Raw genomic sequence first — 24,676 nt, forward strand, 5'->3', positions numbered from 1 at the left:
TTGATAACAAGACAAACTCACATAGATACACAATTTATTCAGAATGAATCCAGAATCCTTCAATTATCTTCAGAAATAGCTTTGAACATTACAAGCATGTCACTAGTTCATTACAAGGGTTCACCCCTAACTTATTCAAACTGCCAAATACATATAGATCAAAATTCCAAAAATATCTTGTATAAGCCAAAATTTATTACAAAATGAGATAATATCTGAAAGAGTTTTTTATTTACAAAAATAAATTGGAAAATAGCTATTCAAAACTGATTTGAATAATCAACACACAATTTAAGGGTGTTGTTTGATGACTGCTTCCTTTAACTGAATTTTCTACTTTTTGCTCCTCTTTCACAGCTTACTACTACTATTCTTGTGACTGGTCACTGAATTCCCTACATTCTTTTTACTCGATGAGTTCAAGTAACTTATCCCATTTTTTTCATATGGGATAGAAAATTTTATTACTTTCCTGTCTGCTTCATCAGTTTCTATATTTTTTTCAAAAGTTGGCCTAGTGATGAATAAATGACTAACTTCATGTTGAATGAAAATATCATACTCTAGGCCTTCTAGGAATGCTTTCCCACTGATTTTCCCTTTTGTTAGTGTTGGTACCTTCATCCCTCCATCAGTGATCAAAATTATATTTTTTCATGCATTTTAGGTGTCTCATCCAATCAGCTACATTCCATTAGGTCATGGATCATCTGATGGTAGTGGTTCATTATCAATTTCCCTCATGGTCTTTACCTACTGGCCTATTTTCACAAATTCAGGTCATTTACAATCATCTTTTGTTTTTACATCTGCAAAAATCATTTTTAGGGTTTTAGGTCTCATTAGGTCTAGGGTTTGTCATCATAGTCCTGTAAAAGCTCAATGATGGTCAGCAGGCACATGAGGAGGTTTAATAAGGAAAAACAGACTTTTTATGTTTTATGTATGTAATTTTATGTAATTTTAGTTTTCCTATATGTAATAAGTTTGGAAATGCAGCCCTGGGTCACCTTGCCAAACTCCTGCACTCCAGCTTCTGCAAAAGAGACAAGAAATTCAAAGTACTAGTCCATCAAAGGTCAAAAAGAGAGCCAAACTAAAAAACAAAGTTTTAAAGAACAAAGTAAAAAAAAAAACTTTAGAAAGTGGGTTTTTTTTAAATGAAAAAAATAAAGTCACTTGTATATAAAGTGTTTCTTGTGTTAAAGACATCATTTGTGTGCTAAAGAGTGAGAGAACAAGTGGAAATCGCGATTTAAGGCAAAGAAAGACAATTTGTAGCAAAGTTCTGCAATTTCTCTGGGCACAACCAACCTGGGTAGTGGCGTGGTGCACTCGGTGTAGAATTTGCATTTAAAATTCAAACAGCGTGGTGCACCTGTTAGGCGCGGCGCACCTGGGTGTTGGTGCGGCACACCAATCCTCCAAGCCTAAATTTCACCCAAACGACTTTGCCAAACTCCAAAATCTTGCAATCATCATTCCTCAAGTAAGTGGAACCTCCCATTTTTCGATTACAAGATATTTGATCATCTTTGATGGTGTTTTAATAGATGAAAATTCAAACCCTAGTTCGCTGCATAGTCATATTGCAAAAAATTGTCTAGGGTTTTGAAAGTTGTCATTGTTGCTGTTTTGCTCCCCTACATCATTTTCAAATTCCATTTTCACCACATTTCCTAAATTTCATTTCCCTTTCCCTCTCTCACTTACAATCATCCTACCCTCCTATCCCCAAAACCCTAAAAACCTAACAAATTTCCACTATTCCCCAAACCCTAAACTACATTCCAAAACCCTATCACTCCCTAAAACCCCTACAGCCAACATCAAAACCTTCCACTCACATTCTATTCATCAAATCCAAATAAGGAAACAACAGTCACCTACTCTTGACATAATAAATCTTCATACTCATCATTTTGCACCAATAAATTGGCAAACATGGAAACAGATTCAGCTTATGAAAGGGATGAGGAAACAATGAGTGATTCCTCCCAAGAGATTCATGCACCGAGAAGACCACATAAGGGAGGAATACACATCCGGGAGGAGCCCACTACACTTACAGAGTTATTGGCCTGTCTCCTTGTAGTAACATATTTCAAACATCAGTCTTGCTACCAGTTTTCTGAGATGGCAGAGAGGGTGAAATACCACCATGAACTTGCTAGACTATTTGTCCCCCATCTTCACAATGGCCAGGTAAATTTAGTAGGTGTTATCTTCACTTTGACACTAGAAACTATAGCTGAAGCAACAGGGATTCTGAATGTAGGTGAACAATGGAACAAAGGACAACATGTCAACAAAGAGCATTATGAGCCTTATATCAAGGCTAGTTATCAGAAGCAGATCAGTAGGGTCTTTCCTTTCAAATACCTATAGGACACATATGCTCCAATCATGAAGCTCATTATCAAATACTTCAGCTGTGAAGGGAGATTTTCTCGCTTGTACACTTATCATGTTAGATTATTGATGCATTTCACTAGAGTGAGGATGATGAACCTCCCCTATTTCTTGTGCATAAATATTGAAAAAATGACTACATTAGTGTAAAGAAAACCTCAACAATAGTACAACAACATTTATCACTTTGCATTGATCAAGATTGTGGCTTTGCATCAGCTGAGTTTGCTGAATGTTTCATGGGATGATTTCATTTCACATGAGGTTTTCAAAAGCCCTCAAGTGACCCCATCAGTTTTTCAAGAGGAAGGAGGGCCTTCAAATCAACCAAAGGTGCATGAGATTCAAGCTACAGCTCAAGCTACAAGGGTGCTAGTATATGTTACTTATGAAAAGGGGACAAGGAGGCTATTTGTAGCTACAAAACGAGTACTATGTCCACCTGGGGTGGAAGGGGTCTTGTCTCCTTCATCAGATCATAGGCAAATGCTATCTTCACCCGAGGCGAAAGGGGCTTTGTCTTATTCTTCAAAAAAGTAGGTACAAGAAAAAGGGAAGAAACCATTGCATGAGGAAGGGCCTTCTGAAAGTCAGGAGAGAGATTTCATTTTGATTCAGGATGATGATGCTAATTTGCGCTCCTAAAGCTCGAGACTCAAGGAGATCATCAAAGAACAAGAATCTAACATTCATGCCTTAGCTCTTAACCTTGAAAGGGCTAAGTGGATCATCAATTACCTTAAGCAAAGGAACAAGTAGTTGGAGGATAAGCAGACAATCATGGAACTGCAAACAATAAGAGAAAACAAGTAAGCAACAAAAAGAAGGAAAGTCAAATTGACACCTCTTGAGCAAGAGATTGATGCTGACTGGAAATCTTGGCTAGAGAGGACAAATATGAACTTGGAGAAGTTGCTTGAAAAGGCCAATAGGGAGAAAAATATTTTGCGGCACATGTCTTATCATTATTTGGCACGAAACAAAATTTGCAAGGATAGAATAAGGTGCCTAACGGCCAAGTTGAAGAAGACTTTGAGGGGCAAGAAAGACCAATATAAACTAAAGATCTTGGCTGAAGCTTCCTTGGCCCATAATAGTACTTGATGCAGGTCACTCATGCCAAATTTCAAGAAATTTGGCAAACTTTTGACAATTTTGAATTTTTGAAGGAAAAGACAGGTCTTTCTAACAAGTGCGTAGCGCCACTTGGCACTCGCTTTTTCCAGGGACCTCTTCTGGAGAAAAAGTTTGCATTTTGGGATTCCTCATGGATAATTATTAATACCTAGAAATTACTAGAAATATTTGACAAATTTTGGGTCACCAAAAGCACCAAAAACACCTCAAAAATGCCCTCTCTAGCATTTTTTGGCCACACAGGAAGCAGTGTTGGGAGAATTGATTTTTGGATGGGCGAATGGGCACTAAATTCAGAAATTCCACTTTTTCTAGAAGGTAGACAGATAGACCTTTCCAACATGCCTACTTGGAGAAAATTTGGTGAAGGGTAAGGCCTCCCAAAGCAGCTGGGAAAAAGTGCTACGCACAGAAAAAGTGGTGCCACGCACAAGATGAAAAAGCGTCAATTTTGCCTAAAAACTCTGCTTTTTGCCTAGTTTTCTTCTAGTTTGACTTTTTCTCTCTTATGGTCAAATTCATGAGCTGAAATGATGTAAATTGATGTAATATGATGTAAAAATGATAAAAATGGACTTGATAAGGTAGATACATCAATTGTAGGTGGTTTGGAGTTGAATGAATCAGTTTCCTAGGTTCTAGAGGCAAGCTCTTCCACTGCCTATTTTTGTGTTCCTAGTTTAGAAATGGTTGAAACCACCACTCTTCTCATGGATTCGACCCCATATAGATAGGTCAGGTGGTTTGGAGGTCTATATCATGTGCTTTTTCAGTCATTTGTCAAGGTTGGACTCTTGTGAAAGCTTTGAGCATCATTGTACATTCATCATTACAGTTTGGCAAGGAAATAGACCAAGGTTTGCAGCATTTTGTGGGATTCTTGTGGCATGGTGAATTATTGTTGTTTCTCCTTCTGTAATCCAAGTTATCATATGTTTATGTGTGCCATTATCTCTCTCTTTTTCAGCTTAACCAAATGAATCAAGTATAAAGGTGGAAATCATTGATGTTGCAGTGCTTTACCTTATGGTTTGTTTAGCTTTTCATGTTTTCTACTATTTGAAGAGGATCCCTGATACTTTCATTCCCTCTCCAACTCCTCGCCAGTCTTAATAATTTCCATTCACTCATTTCGAAATACTAAATCATTTGCCTACCTCTCCCCATGGAAATCTCTGCAAGACTGATTTCATTCCCCGGACCCAAAACTACCTTTCACTTTTGATCCATCAAACCTACATAAAACTCAATCAAACTCCTCTTAGCACATTCCTAGCCTAAAATTAGACTTTACATCAGTCATCTCAAGCCTCAATTGCTATATTTTCCTGAGATTAACAAGTAGAGAGCCCTCTCCTGACCTGGTAGGGCTAGCTACCAGGTTAAGCGTGGTTTGATGTTACCCCAGACCTGCCTTTCTCAGCCTAAGGTAAATTTAGGCCCTAACACCTTTAAACTTTGCAATTTTGGTTTTGTCTGTTGCTATCTGGTGCAATTTGTACTGATAATCTTCTAGCGGAATCAATTGGCAAATAGAATGTCGTAGAGTTGGAAGTCCCTTTTGTTGCAGAGTATTAAATTTTCCGTGAAACTTTCTAATCTTTGCTTCCAAGTTTTGACACTTGTTATCTAAATGTAACATCAATGTTTTCTTTGTGAAAACTCTTGTTACCTCTAGGACAATATCATTTCTATCCTCAATTGCAAATTCTTCTAATTCTTCTTTAGTTTTAGAATTGAGTACTTTAATTATTTTATTTGCTTCTCCATTGGAGTTTTGAGTTTTTCAATTCCAATATCTTTCAATGAAAAGTCTCCCATAGCTTTTGACAACTTCTCTGCTAAATTTTGGCCAATGGGCTATGTTTCTGTTGCAGACACTGTTGTTGTAGAAATTTTTGGTGCTAAACTCACTACTATAGAAGTTTCTACTCTAGTACTGAATTGTCGTTATTTTTCCTTGATTAACTTTTCCATTTATTATTCCATCTTTTGTATTTGTATGTTTTGTTCAATGATCATATGAAGCATGTTCTCATTCTCTTTCTCTAACTGACTAACTTCTTGAGCCTATGGATGTTTAGTTGTTGGCAGCTTTAGCTATTTACTCAATGCTTGAATATCAACATTTCTACTCTTGATGATTTCCTTAGTTGCCTTTATATCTAAATCATCAAACCCTTTGATTTTGGTGTCCTTTGATAAAGAAGACAACTTTTTCCAATTTTAATTGGGAATGAATATTATTGAGAGAAACCTGTAACTTGGAAGTTTCCATGGAATAAATTTTTAAATATGAATATATTATTTCTCCTGCTTGCATATGAAGTTCAATTTGGTCAATAGGATGAATTTGATTTGTGTCAAATGAAAGAAGAAATTATCAAAGATGATTATATCATTTCTCTTGCTTGTTTATGAAGGTCAATCTGGTCAATAGGATGAATTTTCTTTGGGTTAACTGAAAAAAAAAAAGTTTTATAATCTTCATCACTTTTAAGAATAGGGAATTTTGGTTCCAAAAATGCTAATTAGAATGGACATTTTTTGTTGTCCATGGCAGAAAGTAATCTGGTATGAGTTGAGGAAGATTACTTCCATAACTCTGGATATGTGGAAGTATTTAAGGCCTCATTTTTCTTCTTCATTTATAAGAACTTGGAAAAAGTACTTTGTTGTTTTCGAGAAGAAGGAGAATAAGGAGAATCCAATGTGTCTTTAGGAATTTTTTGTAATGAAAAAGGAGACTCTATTGATATTACAATTGTACTAAGCTCTTCAAAAGTTTGAGTTTCTAAAGATTCTTCTTCAACATTTATTGTTTTCATAATTTTGAATACTTTCAATGTTGATCTCTGTAACTCTGACCCTACTGGAGATACACTTTCTCTTGGTCTCTTTTGCTCTTTCTATGACTGGAACTAGCTCATCAATTTCCTGCAATGTAACCTCTATCCATCCTTCTCTATTGGCATGCTTCCCAAATTCAGGTTTTTCCAAATGCATATATGGTGCAAATTTCTAAGAAACTCTCATTTATGAGATCACTCCTAATGGATCATATGGCCAGGTAAAACTTAATTTAAACTTAATCTAGATCAATAAGTAGTTGACCTCTTTCTCTGCAACTCTGGTGTTGACTATGAATGGACCAACCTTCTCTTTCAATTTAAACTGAGCTTTTTGTTTTCTAGAAACAAAATGAACCTCATCCATTTTCAGCATTTGTCTAATATACTCAAGTGAAAAAATTCTCATGGGGAGAAACATTGGAAATTTGTATGGTTGAAGCTTGAATCCATAAATCCCGAGTTCAATGAAATTTTGGTATAAATACCAGTCTCCAACCTTTGTCTTCTCACTTAGATGCAAAATTCTCTTATTTTCTGTTGAAATCATGGGGATTGCATCATTGTTTAACAAACAAGTAGCTATATACAAGAATTGATTAACAAAATCACTGAAAGAAAACTCTTCAAAGGTTTTCCTAACCAAATATGTCCAATGGATCACTGACAGAGGTTTACCTTCAACATCTAACTTTTGTAAAGGAAAGTTGAATCTTTCAGATTGATAATATAAGAACAACTAAACCAAGGCTAACTAATGCTTAAATGATCCATTTGTGTTGAACTTTAAGAACTGATCATGAATAATATTAGAAATAAACTGACTATAGTTAAACATAATTGAAGGTTTTTTACTAGAAGAAAAGACTAACAGAAATCGAAAAAAAACATCAGCAACCCATTGGTCACTCGGATATCCTAACAAAAAAGACACTAAGGAAATAACCTACTAAGACATCTCAGGAAACATTATAGAGGGATAAGGAGGGTTAATTCTGGGTAATTTAGAATTTTCTGGTAAAAATGACTCAAATATGTGAGCTCTCTGTAGGAAAGTGAGTTTCTGGTAGATTTCCATTAGAGCATTAGAAGAAAAAGGGTGTAAGGAGTCCTGAGGATTTAGCTAAAGGTATTCTAAAATTGAATTAGTTGTAATATGAAAAAGAGTCTCATTGTTTTGAGTAATTAAAACTCTTTGACTAGGAAGATATCAGGCTCCACACCAAGCTTCAAATTTTGCAAAATTATGGGTTTGAGGGAAGTAGAACTAGAGTTGTAGGGATTACCAAAAAAATAAACTCATCACTGGCATCTTCAAACTTTTGAAATGCCGAATTGTGAAGTTTTTACAGATTGAACTGACAATTGGTTTCTAGAATCTTAAATTGAGTGTCAACTAGTGATAGTTCACCTAAATTAATAAGAGGGAGTAGGAAAGGATTATATACAAGGGGTTTTTCTTTTCCTTTATGGGAAGCCATTAGGAAAACAAATTGCTGTGAAAATCAAAAATAGATTTACCCGAAAATATCATGGCAATAAGAGGTCTCTGGCTATTGGAATTTTGTTTACAGTAGTGTTTTGTGAATTACAGTGATAGGTAGAGTTTGGGAAATGACTGTTTTGAATAGGATAACCATGTTTATCGAGAATGATTTCTTTATCAATTTAGTTGCCATTGGCGCGGAGTAGTTAATGCAAATGAATGTTGGTAGGAGTTTTAAATGCCCAACGATCATATTTGAATTTAGTGGGAGGGATAATGATGGTTAAATATAGCAGGATATTGGTGGGTGAATCAAATAACGAAAGTGTGTGGATGGCGAAAGAGTGGTTTGTGGAGGGGGTATGCCATGGTAAATGGTATTTCACATGGGGGGATGCAATGGATGCGTAGCTGCCATGCAAAAAAATTGTGATTTGGAAATCTGTTTTGTGGACACCCCATCCTTGCTTCCCTTGTTAACATTCGAGGATGCGGGGCGTCTTGCTATTAGGTGGGGTCCATTGATCTGATTGGGCTTAATCTCCACCATTTTTTATTACGCCCTCACTAATTTTTAACATGCGACAATCACATCAAAAATTTTAATATATAAAACAAAATACATTTAAACTATGAAGGACGACATTTCAACGTGTGCGTATTTTTGAGATTTTTATTTTTATTTATTTTCTGACCCCTTCTATTTCTTTTTATTTTCTATTTTTCTATTTTTTTTTTTTTTTTTTTTTTTTTTTTTTCTTTTTTATTAAATTTTTTATTTTTTAATTATTAATTTTGAACATTAATGAAAAAACTAGAAAATATTAATAGGGTAAAAATAAGTTACAACATCATCTCCATGTGGGCATTGCCACCCCCTATGGGATGAAAAGAAATTGCACATCCATGTGCCTTCTCCTCGAGCTATGGAGTCCTTGTTGTGAAAATCACACTTGCTATTTAATTTAAAGAAGACCGGAAATGTAAAATGATGATGATTGAAAACATTTAATATTAAATATAATTCTTGAGGTATTTCCCAATGATTGGCAATGAGGAATACTTTCCTTCCATGTTCTGTAAAATGAATGTATTGTTACCGTTCACTTCTGCAATCCTAAAAGGTCCCAACCATAAATTATCAAACTTTCTATGCTTACATGTTTCCTCTCTTATGGCATCCCATCTTAGTACTAGGTCTCGTTGTCTGAAATCTATTTCTCTAGACTTCTTATCAAACAAACTCTTCATTTTATCTTGATATTGTTGAAGTTTATGCCAAACTTCATCTATGTCCTGATTTAACTCAATGATCTGATTGATTCTCCTTGAAAAATTATCTGCTTCTTCATATGACTCCTGAAAAAACTTCATAAATGGAAATGCAAACTATGTAGGGAAAATTTCTTCAATTCCATATACAAGTTGAAAAGGAGATTTGACAGTAGACCTTTTAGATGAAACTCTGTTTTCCCATACTAGATATTTGAGATGACAGTCCCAACTCCTTTTGTGGTCTGCTAATACTTTATTAATAACTTTAATCAAACTTTTATTTGATGATTATCCCAACCCATTACCTTGTGGATAATAAGGTGTAGAATGATGTAATGTAATCTGATATTTCTGACAGAATTCTATCATTTTGATAATACTGTGATGAGCCTCATCATTGGGTAACTATATGGACCTTAGTTCACCTCCTAGCTTAGTAAAATCAACTCTTCTCACAATTTATTACATTTTTTTATTACATTTTGTTTAATTAGATGAGTCAAAGTGAGATATTATGCCTAGTGGACTAATGTGCATTGAATACAGGTTTGTGAGAGAAAATCAGGGAATTTTTGCAAGATTAAGTGTTGAAACTTGAACTGGACAAGGAAGAGAGATTGTAGGAGGTAAATACTCCTCATTTACTCCTCCCTCATTCGAATATTCTTCCATCAATCACACTAGCTCGGAGTACAAGAAACCAAGTCATGAAGATCAAAAGGTAGACGAGAAAGTGACAATCAAAGAGTTAGTTTATCTCGAGTTTGGGAGCAGAGTCTCCCTAGATTTAAGGAAGTTGTTGGAGACTTAATTTGTATAAATAAAGAGGCATAGAGCCTCATTAGGATTTGAATTTGTGTTGTAAAAAAACTAGTTATTTTTGAGCTCCAGACTTGAAGAAGACATTGTTATGAAATTTTCTGTTTTGATAATGAGAATGAGCTTTTTCTTCATCCAGTACTGAGTTAAGTTAGAGCATTGAAGCTCTTGGGTTAGGGCCCAACCCTAGCAGCAAAGGCTCCTCTTCTTGTGTCTATATTCTTAGATTGATTTCATAGATTCATGGTTAAATTGTCCTTAGAAGTATTTCATTGCAAGTAGTGTAGATTTGATTAGTTTTTTTATTAGTTTGCTTCCGTTTGTGCTTTACTTCAATAGTAGTTTAGAAGAGATAAAGAACCATCAAAAAAATTTCAATAGGTGTTTTAGCCTCAATTCTTCCTTAAGGGATCATGATTTGAGGAAAGGACTCCTATGCAACCCCAACTCATAGAATTTAGAGTTTTTTGTACTTAATACAACATTTGATAGATTTGTAAGAGTAGGACATAGTCATTCTTTCTTCCATATTCAGCCTTAAAATAGATCTCATCAATGATTACATATTATTCTGGAACTTTTCCTCATGCATGAAGTAGACAACTAGCTCATTAAACTATGTTTTCATAGCTTATTGAAATTCTCCTTGTTTACATGATTTTTGGGAAAATATCAATGTTTGACACAATGCAAGTGTTTCAGAAGTAAAGAGAGATCTCATAGCCATCAGCCTCCTTCAAACTTCATCCATACATGATCATTCCTTGCTTTCACTAAGAACCTCACCAATTACATCATTTTACAAGGAAACTTCTCCAAGCATGTTGAGTAAATCCAACCATCTCCCAACCTTGATTTTGAGTTTTGAGTGATACTAGGCATTTTCTTGTTTCATTCCATCCACCAACCACCTTCCCTAAGCCTTCCATCACCTTTATCACCCGTAATTTTTCTCTCGGTTGTATCCTGTAGAAATATATGGAATCCTGTAGGTTTTCTTGTAGGACATCCTGTAGGTTTTCTTGTAGTGGCCTCAATTGATGGAAGAACCTCTAGGAAGCTAGAAAATGTCACCTAAGGGTCTCCCAAACCTTCCAACGACCCACCATCATTCCTAAGACACCTGCCACATCGCCAAAAGAGATTAGCTTTCACACTCTTCCATAAAAAAAAAAAAAAGATAAAAAGAAAAACATATTTATTATAGTCATTTACATGCACAGTAGTAATGTTTGATGTTTTGAACTTACATACTTAGGACAATAGAATTTCATACATGTTAACTTAGCATTATTTCTAAAGAATAGTCTCTTAGTAGTTAGTTAGAAAATGGTGTGATTTTAGCATTGGATTTCAGTCTTTTTCCTTATTGTAGTAGAAAAGCTTTCTCTTAGAGTAGATTTTTCTTTCCCGCATTAGTAATCAAGTTTCCTCTGAATCCATAGAAGTCCATCTTGAAAAACCCTAGTGGTCTCTCGCCAACTGAATAGTGAGAAAGGGGTAGAACCATCACTTTTACTTGTGTATACAACATTGTCACCTCCAAGTTTGTACGAACCTTGGGTTGATAAAGTAAAGCTGGTAGCCCTAGGAGTTGCAGCATTCTTGCTGCAATACTGGTGCTCATCACTTTTTGGCGTTGTTGCCGAGGAGGTGTCTAAGTAATATGTGATTACTTCTTTCTTTCTTCCATTTCTTGTTTCATATATTCTGCTATTAGTTTCATTTCTGCAAGAGTAATTTAGTTGCTTTCTTTTCCATTTTGCATTCTTTGCTTTCCTTTCCATTTTGCAAATAAGATTCCATTCAAATATATAGTTTTCTTTTAGTCGGTTAATTTTCATTCAATTTGCAATTTCAATTCTGCAATCACTTTCAAAGTTTGAAAAAAAAATTCAAAACAAAACAAAAACATTTTTTTCACGCCTCGTAGGAATAGGGATAACTTAGGGAATTTTTTTCCAAATACCCCCACTACTTCAAACAACCAACCTTCCCTCTTCTTTGGTGGCTGTGAATTGGAAGAACCCATTCTTACTGATCCAATCGATGAAAGTAGAAATGATAGAGGAAATAGAGAAAGAGTTGAGGGTTCCTTCCCCATCAGAGAAACCAATGGGGATACTAAGATGAAGAATATAAGCCCCTCTTCCCTTCCTCATTTCCATGGCCTGACCACAGAATATCTAGACATTTTATTATTTCAATTTGTTGTCATATACTGAACCTATGACTACACCAATGATGAGCAAAAGTTGAAACTATTCCCATTCACTCTCAAGGATGCCACTTTGTGCTGGTTCATGGGTTTACTTGGGGATAGCATCACCACTTGGGCTTAGATGCAACAAGCATTCAACAACAAGTAGCAAGACTACTATAGGTCTAAAGATACTAAAGAGGAAATTTTAGGATGACCTTAGGGCATGATGAATCCCTAGAGGATTACGAAGAAATATTCCAACTTAGCAACAAAAGGGCGAGGTGCACACTTGACCCTGAGTCACTAAAGCTAATCCTACTTAGAGGATTGAGGTAAGATTTTCTGGATAACCTAAACTTGTTAGCATGAGAGAAAATATACCAGTTACCCTATGAGGATATCAATACTGTCTTTGTAAACCATTCTAGGGTAGCTAGGAAAAAGGCTAGGGGTATTCAACCTATGGTCAGTCCATCCTCTTCCAATGCATCCATAAAGGGTGAAATTGGAAACATGCTGGAGGAGTTCAAGGGTGATATGATGCAAACCCTTTCACTACAGATGGACACTATGCACATTAAGAAAAAATAGGAGGAAGCAGAGAGAGCCTTAGCCATTTTCTGCGATAGATGCACTAGGAGGCACCCTAGGAATGAATGTCCATTGAATTCGATTGAAATCTACCCAGTCTGTGAAGGCAACCAGTCCACAGACAAGTTCCCTTCTCTATCTAGACTAAAATATGTATATCAAGGAGCTGAAGGGGTAACTGAATAACTCTACTACATAAACCAAAGGAGACCCCATGGGCCTAGGCCATACCAACAAGGCATGCAAGGGTAATCCCATGCATATTACAACCCGAAGCAGATCACATCCATTCCCTCTTAGGGACCACCTACTCATCCTTCCTGGTCTACACCTCCTCCTTGGTCCTTTTCACCTCAATATCATCCCCAGCCAACTAGCCAGTCATTTCAACCTTATGCTCTACCACATCCTCAGTTGAATACACCACCCTAGGTGTAAGGACCTACGGTTCTTACCACAACCTCTAGCACAAGGTGCGACTTGTTTGGCAAAGAAGCGAGTTGGAAAACATAAGATAAGTGCGAGCTTGGAAGAAATGTGCGAGGTGATAAGTAAAAACGTGCATATAGGAGGAGCGAGTTACATAGTTATACGATGAACGAGTAAGGGCATTCATCCTTGGTGAGCTGACGATGAAGATTGTTGATTGAGGGTGTTGGTCGATGGGCTGACCGAATGAAATAACAAAGAAGGTCTTCAGTTGGAAACATAACGCAGGTCGGCCAAGAGATGGTTAGCCATGCATTGAAGCATATATATTGGACGCATTAAGGAGGCATTGGAGCATCTAACTTTCGAACAAGAAACTCAAGGAGGAAGTGTGAAGTTAAGTTGCAGCCACAACGAAGAAGGGAAGGCGTAGCTCTATGAGCTCAACCTGGGCAAGGCTGCACGAAGGTAAACACACAGGTCTTGGGTGAAGGCACGGGTAGGAGCTCCCATCATTCAGAAGAGCGCGGGTAAGCCTCTGGTAAGGGCGCCCGCCGGGAAAAGGAAAATTTCACTGATGTAGCTTGGGTGAGAGCGCCCAGTGTTTGGTTGGTGAACGCAGGTGACCCGCAAGTGAAGGCGTCGGTTGTTTGGTGAGTGGGTGGAGACTTAGGTGAGGTCACCCACCCATCGTGCAGAAGCAAACGAAGGGTGACTTGGGTGAGGTCGCCCGCCCTTCGTGCAAGGTGAATGAAGTTCAGTTGAGGAGTGCAACTGGCGGTCTGGTGTGAGGGTGTGCCCACCCAACTCGGGCAAGGAACTTGGTTGGCACACGAAGGTGTGGCCTTGATGTAAAATTAGATAAGTATGAAACTTGGTGTTTCCAAGTATACTTGTAAAGCTTTGTAAACATTATAATATATTGTATTTGTGCAGACTCATTGTTCAGGGAGTTGCCCCTCCCTTTATACTGTGCAATTGTGTTCTCTTGTATAATTACTGATGATAATGAATGTGTATGGGTGTTAATTGGTATAAAGGAAACATAATAATTACTTGGTTGAGAAACACAAAATAAGTAGAACATATGGTTAGGCATAGTCCATGAACATAAGTATTGGTAAAAAGAAAGTGTTCAGTGGTGCCGCACCTCGCCAAGTACGATTGGAAGACTACCGTAGGACTGGGGGTGTGATAGTTGGTATCAGAGTAGGGTTGCTTGTGACGAAGTGCATATGGTATTAAAGCTGATTCTAGATTGAAGAAGCTTGACAGTTGATGACAGTAGAAGCAGGTACTTGTAGGTGAAGGAAGCTGGTTTCACATACAAGTGGAACAAGGGCTGGTTCATGGTTGCAGGGAACTTGGTGAAACTTATGAATGGTGAAACAGGTTTAGCAGAGGTAAATCTTAGTGCTTGGACCAAGCTGAACGACAAGGCATGGCAGGTTTGGAAGAATGCGAAGGTAAGATCTTGCTTACCTTATACAGGTTGAATCAGATGAAAGAAGAGAATCCCCGGATTCGAAAGGAACTTGAAGTCTTGGAAAAGAATGTTGAAGATGAACTTCTTCAACCTGGTTGGACAATGGAGCAGGATGAAGTTGTAGATTGTGCTAACAAGGAAGAGGAAGCTATGATGATTGAGGATGTTGTAGATATGACCATGATGGAGGATGAACTTGAGGTTGATCAAGTTGGACCAGGATCGTGTAGTTTGCAGACATAGATGGATGGGGATACTCACATGGAGGAGCCTCATGATGATGATGTAAGTACTATTAATACTTGTGTTTCATTTGAGCTTTTGGGAGATGAACCGTATGTAGGGAAGGACAAATTCAGTTTGCCGATGCAAGGGAGCATCTTACCATGGATGTCTATGATGAGACATTGTATGGAGAAGCAAGGATTGTTGACTGTTGCAGGACTTGTTGGGATTGTTTGTGACCTTATGATAGAAGGTACAAAGGCCCGTGACAAGGGAGGAACATGATGATCATTGTGGAGGATTGGGTCATGCTTTAGCCACATGGAGAATTGGCTAAGTGCCCAACATGACTCATGGACAGGTTGGAGGGCACACACTTGAAGTATGGTGATTCTTGGGTGGACTTCTCATGGCCAAGACCAAGAAGGAAGTCTTCGTGGAACCTTTAGTGGGGGAGCTATGATGGAAGAGACTCATGTGATGATGATATGGTTGGGTGATCGAGTTCACTAGACCGAAGATTGCAGACTTGAATGAGGATGAACGATTGTTGTGATGGGTCTACTTGGTTGGACTACATGGGAAACTTAGTCATGGACATCAGGTTGGAAACATGGAGCATAGAATTCTTATGTAGGGACATTATGCAGGAGCACCTATAGAGATGTCACTTATGGGCATCCAATGAGGAGTGCCAAGGCAGAGATGTTGTGTAGGTAGATTTGCTAGTGTGATATGGAGATGTTTTACTTATGAGCCGATGGAGAGGTTGTGCGCCTATGTACAACAAGGCCATGGACTTGGATGGAGTTGTGAGCAGACTATGGAGCATTCCTACTAAATGGAGAGCTGAGGCATCTTGCAGAGACCTTTTGGCTGAGACTTGTATGCTTACTAGAGTGTTGGTTGGAGATGACTCATGGAGCTCATGATGACATGAAGTTGTGACTTTTGAGGACTTCATATATGGTGGACTTAGAGGATCTGATGCATTGAGGAGCTAAGGTCAGAGACTTTGATGCAGAATGGGATGCATACTTTTGAGTACATGTATGGGTGTGGCTTGAAAGAGTGACTTGATGTGGAGGATCGATATGAGACACTTTGGAGTGATGGGGTTACAACGATGATGATGCCTTGGTGGCAACACTTGGGCATGGGTTGAGCCGAGACTTAACCACTTTTGACACATGAGAGCTGATTGATCTATGATCATGGGCAGCACATGGATAGATGAGACAGGTGTATACTTGTTTCTATGGCAGACTTGAGGGATGGCACATACAGATGTGATGGAGGTTGCTTCATGGACCTGGATGTGGCACATCGAGAGTTGGAGTTTGATGAGATGGTCTCTTCATATTGAGGAGGTACACATATGGATGATGATGTTGGGATAGATGCGATTGATTTCATGCAGCACATTGACACCAAACATCATGGACAGCATGTTGCAGATGAGATGGAGACTACTTCATGGACCTGAGCATGGCTTACACTTATATGGAGATGGATTCTTGATCGAGTTGAGGATGTGATGGGATGTTCTGAGAAACGAATGATGATGGCATGAGGATGTTCACTCTCATGGTTTGAGCGGGACAGTTGGATTGATCACCCGACTAGTTCAAACACGGGGTCCGGAAGTGTACAAAGATGTGTTAGCATTGTCTTGGAGTATCATGGTTGCAGTTCACACGAGGATGAAACATGATGAGGTCGACACAAGAGGTTGCAGGAGGCATGTAGCTTGAGATGGAGGGGCCAGCCTTCTACGATGGGGAACAGCATGTGGAGATTGCGACGAGATGGTTGATGGTCATGGATTGAGATGATTTCCGATGTATGGTATACCGATGGGGTGTGTACCTTGGTATGGTGATCTTGGTGACAGATGGTTGCCGGGATGAGATATTGTCAAGGACGACAATGATTTTAAGTGGGGGAGGATGTAAGGACCTGCAGTTCTTACCACGACCTCCGGCACAAGGTGCGACTCGTTTGGCAAAGGAGCGAGTTGGAAAACATAAGCGAAGTGCGAGCTTGGACCAAATGCGCGAGGTGATAAGTAAAAATGCACATAGAGGAGGAGCGAGTTACATAGTTATACAATGAACGAGTGAGGGCATTCATCCTTGGTGAGCTGACAGTGAAGATTGTTGATTGAGGGCATTGGCCGATGGGCTGACCGAACGAAATAACAAAGAAGGGCGTCGGTTGGAAACATAATGCAGGTCGGCTGAGAGATGGTTAGCCATGCGTTGAAGTGTATATATTGGACGCGTTAAGGAGGCATTGGAGCATCGAGCTCTCAAACAAGCAACTCAAGGAGGAAGTGCGAAGTTAAGGTGTAGCCACAACGAAGAAGGGAAGGTGCAGCTCTATGCGCCCAACCTTAGGCAAGGCCGCATGAAGGTAAATGCATTGGTCTCGAGTGAAGGTGCGAGTAGGAATGTTCATCGTTCAGAAGAGTGCGGGTAAGCCTCATGTGAGGGCACCTGTCGAGAAGAGGAAAACGACACAGGTGTAGCTTGGGTGAGAGCGCCCGACGTTCGGTTGGACGAGTGACCCACAAGTGAAGGCATCGATTGTTTGGTGAGCAGGTGGAGACTCGGGTGAGGTCGCCTGCCCGCCGTGCAGAAGCAAACGAAGGGTGACTTGGGTGAGGTCGCCTGCTCGTCGTGCAAGGTGAATGAAGTTCGGTTGAGGAGTGTGGTTGGCGGTCCGGTGTGAGGGCGCGCCCGCCCAACTCGGGCAAGGAACTTGGTTGGCACACGAAGGTGTGGCCTTGATGTAAAATTGGCTAAGTATGAAACTTGGTGTTTCCAAGTATACTTGTAAAGCTTTGTAAACATTATAATATATTGTATTCGGGCAGACTCATTGTTCAGGGAGTTTCCCCTCCCTTTATACTATGCAATTGTGTTCTCTTGTATAATTGCTGATGATAATGAATGTGTATGGGTGTTCATTGGTATAAAGGAAACATAATAATTACTTGGTTGAGAAACACAAACTAAGTAGGACATATGGTTAGGCGTAGTCCATGAACATAAGTATTGGTAAACAGAAAGTGTTCGGTGGTGCCGCACCTCGCCAAGTACAGTTAGAAGACTACCGTAGGCCTGGGGGCGCGACAGCAAGGGTGGAGGCCCCCATACAAAAATGCCCCAGCTTTATTGCCTTCACCACCTACTAAACCACAACTTTTATACTTTGCTCCACCTAAACAACCCCAGATTCTTGCCTAGCCAAATCCCAACCCGAACAACAGACAGGTACAACTAGTATACAATCGAGAGACATGCTATCTAGCTTATGCTATGGAAATTCAAGAAATCAACCTGAGATCTAGGAGAGTACTCCTAGACAATCAAACTCTACCTCTACCTAGGGAGGTTGAGGAAGAAAGAGAGGAAATCATGCCTAAATTAAATCCACCACCCTTTCCTGAGAGATTAACCCAACGACTCCAGCTTACCCCATAAGACACTGAACTTTTGGGAGAATTGAAAAATCTATGTGTCAAAACTCCACTTCTCCAAGATATAAAATATGTGCCTATTTACAACAAGTTGATTAAGGAGAAGTGCTTCAAGCATCCAAGGAGGCGAAGAAGAGATGCCCCTACCATTAATGTCATGGGACAACTGTCCGACTTAATGTTGGGGCAGGTAATCTGTCCAAATTATTTGGACCCTGGAAGCCCTATAGTAGATTTTCACATCAATGGCACCATTTTCCCATACACTTTGATTTATCTTGGGATTGCCATTAATGTGATGACCAAGGACACCATGCTCAAGCTGAACCTCCAGGGTCGATTGAGAAAGACCACAACAATCCTGCAACTTGCAGACTGCTCCATAGTGACCCCTAAGGGGATTTTGGAGGATGTGAAGGTCTACATTGACTCTTGGGAATACCTTGTATATTTCCTAGTTCTCTAGCCTAAGACCAAGCTTATTGGTTACCCTCTCATGCTTAGGAGGCCCTGGCTAGCCACTATCGATGCCTACATTAGCTGCAAGGCTGGAAATATGACTATCAAGAATGGGCATATGTCTAAAACGTTAGTCCTATATCCTCCTGCTTAGCCATCTCTAGAACATGACTTACCTTTATGGCTGGAAGAGGAGGAAGAACATGAAGTTTACTCCACCAACTCTATACCTTAGAAACAACCATGGGAGGGGGACAACCGGATGAACATTATTTGATTGAACACATACTCCAAAGTACATTTCCCAGTACATTGTCCTTAGAAGAAGTAGTGAAGGAAACCCAGAACAACCATCAGATTGATCTATGCTTAGCCGATTCCAACCCTATCTATGTCAAAACCATAGAATTCGACCTTGAGAGAAATTTGAAAATCAACCCATCTCTTTCTATTCACCAAGAAGAAAAGTTGTGCAACATGCTATAAGAACACCTGGATGCCTTTTCTTGGAGTTATAAAGAAATGAAGGGAGTGCACCACTCGATGTGTACTCACCACATTTATATCAAAGATGGTTGCAAACTAGTCTGGCAACCCCAAAGGAGGATGAATCCAGCTCTGAAAGATATAGTCAAAGAAGAACTGCAAAAGCTACTAGATGCAGGATTCATTTACCCTATCTCTCATAGTGAGTGGGTCTCTCCTTTGGTGTTGGTTCTGAAGAAAAATGGTAAGTGGAGGACTTTTTTCAATTACAGAGATTTTAAAAAAGCTAGAAAGAAGGACCATTTCCCTCTACCTTTCATCGACCAAGTGTTAGATGGCCTGGCAGGGAATTTTTTTTTCTCTTCCCTAAATGGATTCAGTGGTTACAATCCAATCTAGATTAGCCCGGAAGACCAGGATAAAACCACCTTCACTTTTCCTTGGGGTACCTTTTCCTATAGGGTCCTTCCTTTTAGCCTGTGCAATGCTCTTGCCACTTTCCAGACAGAATTCTTGAGTATCTTTGTCAAGTTAGTCCATGATGCACTAGCGATTTGTATGGATGATTTTACACCTTATTGATGTGATTTCCATGAGGCTCTGTCCAACTTAGGGAAGGTCGTGAACAAATGCATTGAAATGAACCTGTCTCTTAGTCCCGAAAAATTTGAATTCTTGATGACTGCAGGGATTGTGCTAGGTCATTCAGTATCCCAGCAAGGACTGCAGGTGGACCCAAATAGCTATCATCCAAAGGGTACCACCTCTGCAAAAGCAGAGAGATTTTAGAAGTTTCCTAGGGTTAGTTGGATACTATCTAAGGTTTATAAAAGACTTCAACAAGTTAGCTTCTCCTTTATTTGTATTGTTGGCCAAAGACTCTGAGTTTATCTGGTCAAAAAGATGTCAAGAGGCCCTGGACACCGTAAAGGACAAGTTAACCACTGCATCGATTCTCTGAGGCCCAAATTGGGCCCTTACTTTTCATATGCATGCTCATGCTTGACACAAAGCCATAGGAGCAACTCTAGGCTAGATAGATGAAAATTTTCCTTATGCAATTTATTTTATTAATAAGAGCCCGTCAAAGCCAAACTAAACTACACAAGGAACAAAATGGAGCTCCTGGTTGTTGTGAATTCATTGAACAAATTTAGGCATTACATTATAGGTTATCAAACATTTGTACATACTAACCATGCTACAATCAAATATTTAATGAATAAACCTAATGTGAATACCTGGATTATTAGATCGTTACTTTTATTACAACAGTTTTATCTGACCATTGTTGATAAGCTTGGCAAAGAAAATGTTGTTGCAGATTTTTTGTCCAGATTAAAATTGCTTGCAAGTGAAGACAGAATGGTTGATGATCAGTTACCGAATCAACACTTATTCACCATTTCAGTTCTCTCTCCATGGTTTGCTAACATAGAAAACTATCTGGTATCTGCACAGTTCCCACTAAATTTGTCCTCTAAAGAGAAAAGCAAGATCGTGAGGAAGAGCACCTCATTCACTTGGATTGGGGCCAACATCTTCAAGCTAGGCCTGGATCAAATTCAGAGAAGATGTGTCAAGGAGGAGGAAGCCTTTGACATCCTTTTGACCTATCATGATGGGTCTTGTGGAGGTCACTTGACAGCAAAGAGGACAAAATTCAAGGTGTTACAAGCTAGTTATTATTGGCCCACTCTTCATCAAGACGTGAAAAGATATATTATTTAGTGTGATCGGTGCCAAAGGATGGGAAAGCCTACTCCAAGGGATGAATTGCCTCTGCAACCTCAAGTGACTTTGAAGCCATTTAACAAGTGGGGCATGGATTTCATTAGGCCTATTAAATCTCCTTTCAAGCAAAATCAATACATCATTGAGTGCACTGACTATTGGACTAAGTGGGCTGAAAGCAAGGAAATCAAGGCAGAAACAGAGGAGAATGTGGCTGAGTTCTTAAGGGAAAATGTCTTTTACAAGTTTGGGTACCCTAGAGAACTGGTCACTAATCAAGGCAACTAGTTTACATCCAACATTATTGAAGAGTTGTGAAGCCAACACAAGATCAAGAATAGGACCTCCACTCCCTATCACCCACAAGCTAATGGGCAAGTGGAGGTGACCAAGAGAGCGTTGGAGGGCATCCTAACCAAAGTGGTTAGTAGCAACATAAATGATTGGGCATATAGACTTGTTGAGGCCACCTGGGCCTACAATACCACTTGTAAGACCACCATTGGATTCACACCCTATGAGTTGGTCTATGGGAAGAAAGCCCTACTGTCCATTGAATTTGAGTACAATACATTGAGGATGGCAACCCAACTAGATCTAGATTGCAACAGTGCACAAAAAGAGACTTTTCTCCATTTGAATGGTTTAGATGAGTTCAGAATGCAAGCCCTCCTACACATAGAGGTAAATCAAATTCAGAGGAAGATCTGGCATGACAAGAACATCAAAGAAAAGCAATTTCAAGAAGGTGATTGGGCTTTGTTATATGATTCCAAATATAAAGAGTTTAAGGGCAAGTTAATGACTAGATGGTTAGGGCCTTATGTCATAGAGAAATGTCATGATAATGGTTCAGTGTAGATCAGAACAATAGATGCAGAGGCCAGTCCTTTGCACAGATTGAAAGTTTACAAAACGCCATTGTCAAAGCAAGAGTTCATTGATGGTATCAACAAAACAGTGATGGTGGTGGATAAAGTCTCAGCTCCTACCTCTTCATGTCCCTGAGAAAAAAATAAAATAAAATAAGGAGACTTAGGTGAAAACCTCCGTGAGGCACCTGAGTCCCACCGTTGGGTTGAAAACCTCTTGAGGCTGCCCAATGGTGTCAAAAAAAAGTAGAGAGAAATAAAAATATCTCTAGGTGAAAACCTCTCTTGAGGCACCCAAGGAAAGCAGCTAGGATGAAAACCTCCTAGAGGTAGACTAGTTGTTTTTAAAAAAAATATAAATAAAAAATAGAAAAGAAAAATTATGAAAGTATTGTTTGAAGGTCAGCAGGAGGACGATCAGAGCAATAGTGGAGAATCAAAAGGGACCTATTCAGCTCATATTTTTATTTCTCCATTCATTATCCTTCACCATTCCACCATTCCTTTCATTTTTTTTCACTCATTTGCCTCATTTTTCAAGGGTTCTCTATTTTCTACAAGATTCCCTGTAAACCTATAGGATTCCCTGAAAAGTGGCTTGGGAATCCTAAAGGAAGTGACCCTAGAGCAAGGAAAACTTCCCATGTCAAAGAAATAAATTCCTACACCACCATCTCATTACCATACCTTTCTCCACCATGATCGCCCCTTGCATTCATAAAAAAAAAAAAAAAAAAAAAAAGAAAAAAAAGAAAAAAAAAAAAAACAGTTTCCAAAAAATTAGAGTTTTCAAAAAGCAAAAAACACATAGATAAAAAGATGAAGACAGAGACCAAGGGGACAACACCTGAAGGTTATTTTTCATCATTCAAAAACCCCTAGACCTCCTCTCTTTCCATGCTAATCATCCTCAGATCCCAACAGTAGAATATGATTAAAACTTTTGAGGGAGGAGCAACTATAAAACATCCTGTAGGAAATCCTGTAGCAACCTATCCCACAGAACGTAAATCATAGGTTGCAACAATTTTCAAGCATGGAGATCCAAAGGTAGGAGAAGCTCCTCCAGAGCCTAGTAGCAGTAGTAGCATCATCATCATCAACACTAGACACCTGCACATCAAGGAAAATCATCAAAGGACAATATAAAAAAAAAGAAAGAGAGAGGAGAAATCACATGCAGCCAACACACAGAAAAAAATTCATTTCTTCAACAAACTGCAACAAGGCATTGTTACCATAGGTAAGTATCTCACTTCCACTCTCTCATTTACATAATTTGATCAAAAGATGTAAATATTGTGAACGAGTTGGTTGATAACTGAAAGGTGTCCAGTTAAGTTAGCCACCTTCATTCAGTTAGCGAGGAAAAAACAATTAGTCCTCACACACGTGGAAGAAGTCAAGTCAAAGAAAAGGAGGATGAGGTCAAAAGCAGTTAAGCTACAGATGCTCAAAGTGGGAGTTAATTACGAGGTGAGGAGAATGATGATGTGGTAGTGGGACCAACGGTCAAAAAATATATTTTCATACCTCGGATGCCAGCACACCACCTCACTCAAATCAACCATAAGAGGAAATAAACATTGATCCCCATGCATAAATGAATTCACATTCTCAAGGCTCACACTATAAAAGTCGCTCTCAGCCCTCAAGTAGTCTACACTAGAGGTAAATTTCATTTTTTTCCTGCGTAGGACCACCTACAGAATCATACAGGATCCCATAGCAATCCTACAGGATATAGTCAAGTAGTCTACAAGATTGGCAATGAGAAATTTTAGAGGGAGAAAAATAGGGGTTGGCTACATCAAGCATTGTAAGGAGGTAGGCTTTACATTTCCTCCTATTTTTCCAAGTGAAAGGAAAAAAAAAAGTCCTCTAGTTTGTTGAAATTGATTGTAGTAAAAGGGAATTGTATCCACAAAAATTCTAGTTCAATTTCATCCTTCATTAAATTTTTTTATCATAAATATATACTCCTCCATCCATCAGACAAAATGACAAGGGGGTTTAATAGAAGGGAAACCATCAACACTTTGAGGATTCACCAACACCCTCCTATGCTAGAAATAGTCACAAGGCATAATTGGATGGGTTTCTTTGAGAGATTGAGGGGGTATGATGATGAAGTAGCCAGAGATTTTGCTCTCTCCCTCATTACACTAACTAGGAACCATGTCACTATTGTGGTGAGAGGCCTCTCCATAGAGCTCACCCCTAAACTCATAATAAAAATTACCACACTCCCCTTAGGAGTGCCTTGGAGAAAGGAAGACAAGTGAAATAGCCAAACTGAAAAGAAGAAATTCTTTTTAGAGGGAGAGGTGGCCCTGGAAGACAAAAATGGAGTAAGAAGAGCAAGCCTACCATACCCCTAGAATGAAATAAGTTACCACCTTATAAAATATATATCATGTGAAGGTAGGTATAGTGTGGTATATGGATACCACTTTAGGGTTCTTGAAGAATTGAGGTTTGGAGCAGATACACCTCCTCACCACAGACTCAGCATACCCTACTTCCTTCTTCAATCACTGATAGATATGAGCATGAAGGTGCAGGAAGGAAACTACCAACAACTAGCCCATCATGGGTTAATTAGACTCATCATAGAAGATGCCCTCCAAAACCTTAGAATTCCTATCACATGGGAAATTTTCAAAGACATGCAGACAGAGGAGGATATAAAATCCCTTGAATATGACAAGAGCCCTATTGCGAGTGAG

This window comes from Pinus tabuliformis, chromosome 8, assembly GCF_031772625.1.
Source record: "Pinus tabuliformis cultivar Carrire ecotype Pingquan chromosome 8, CPIR1, whole genome shotgun sequence".
Taxonomy (NCBI): Eukaryota; Viridiplantae; Streptophyta; class Pinopsida; order Pinales; family Pinaceae; genus Pinus; species Pinus tabuliformis.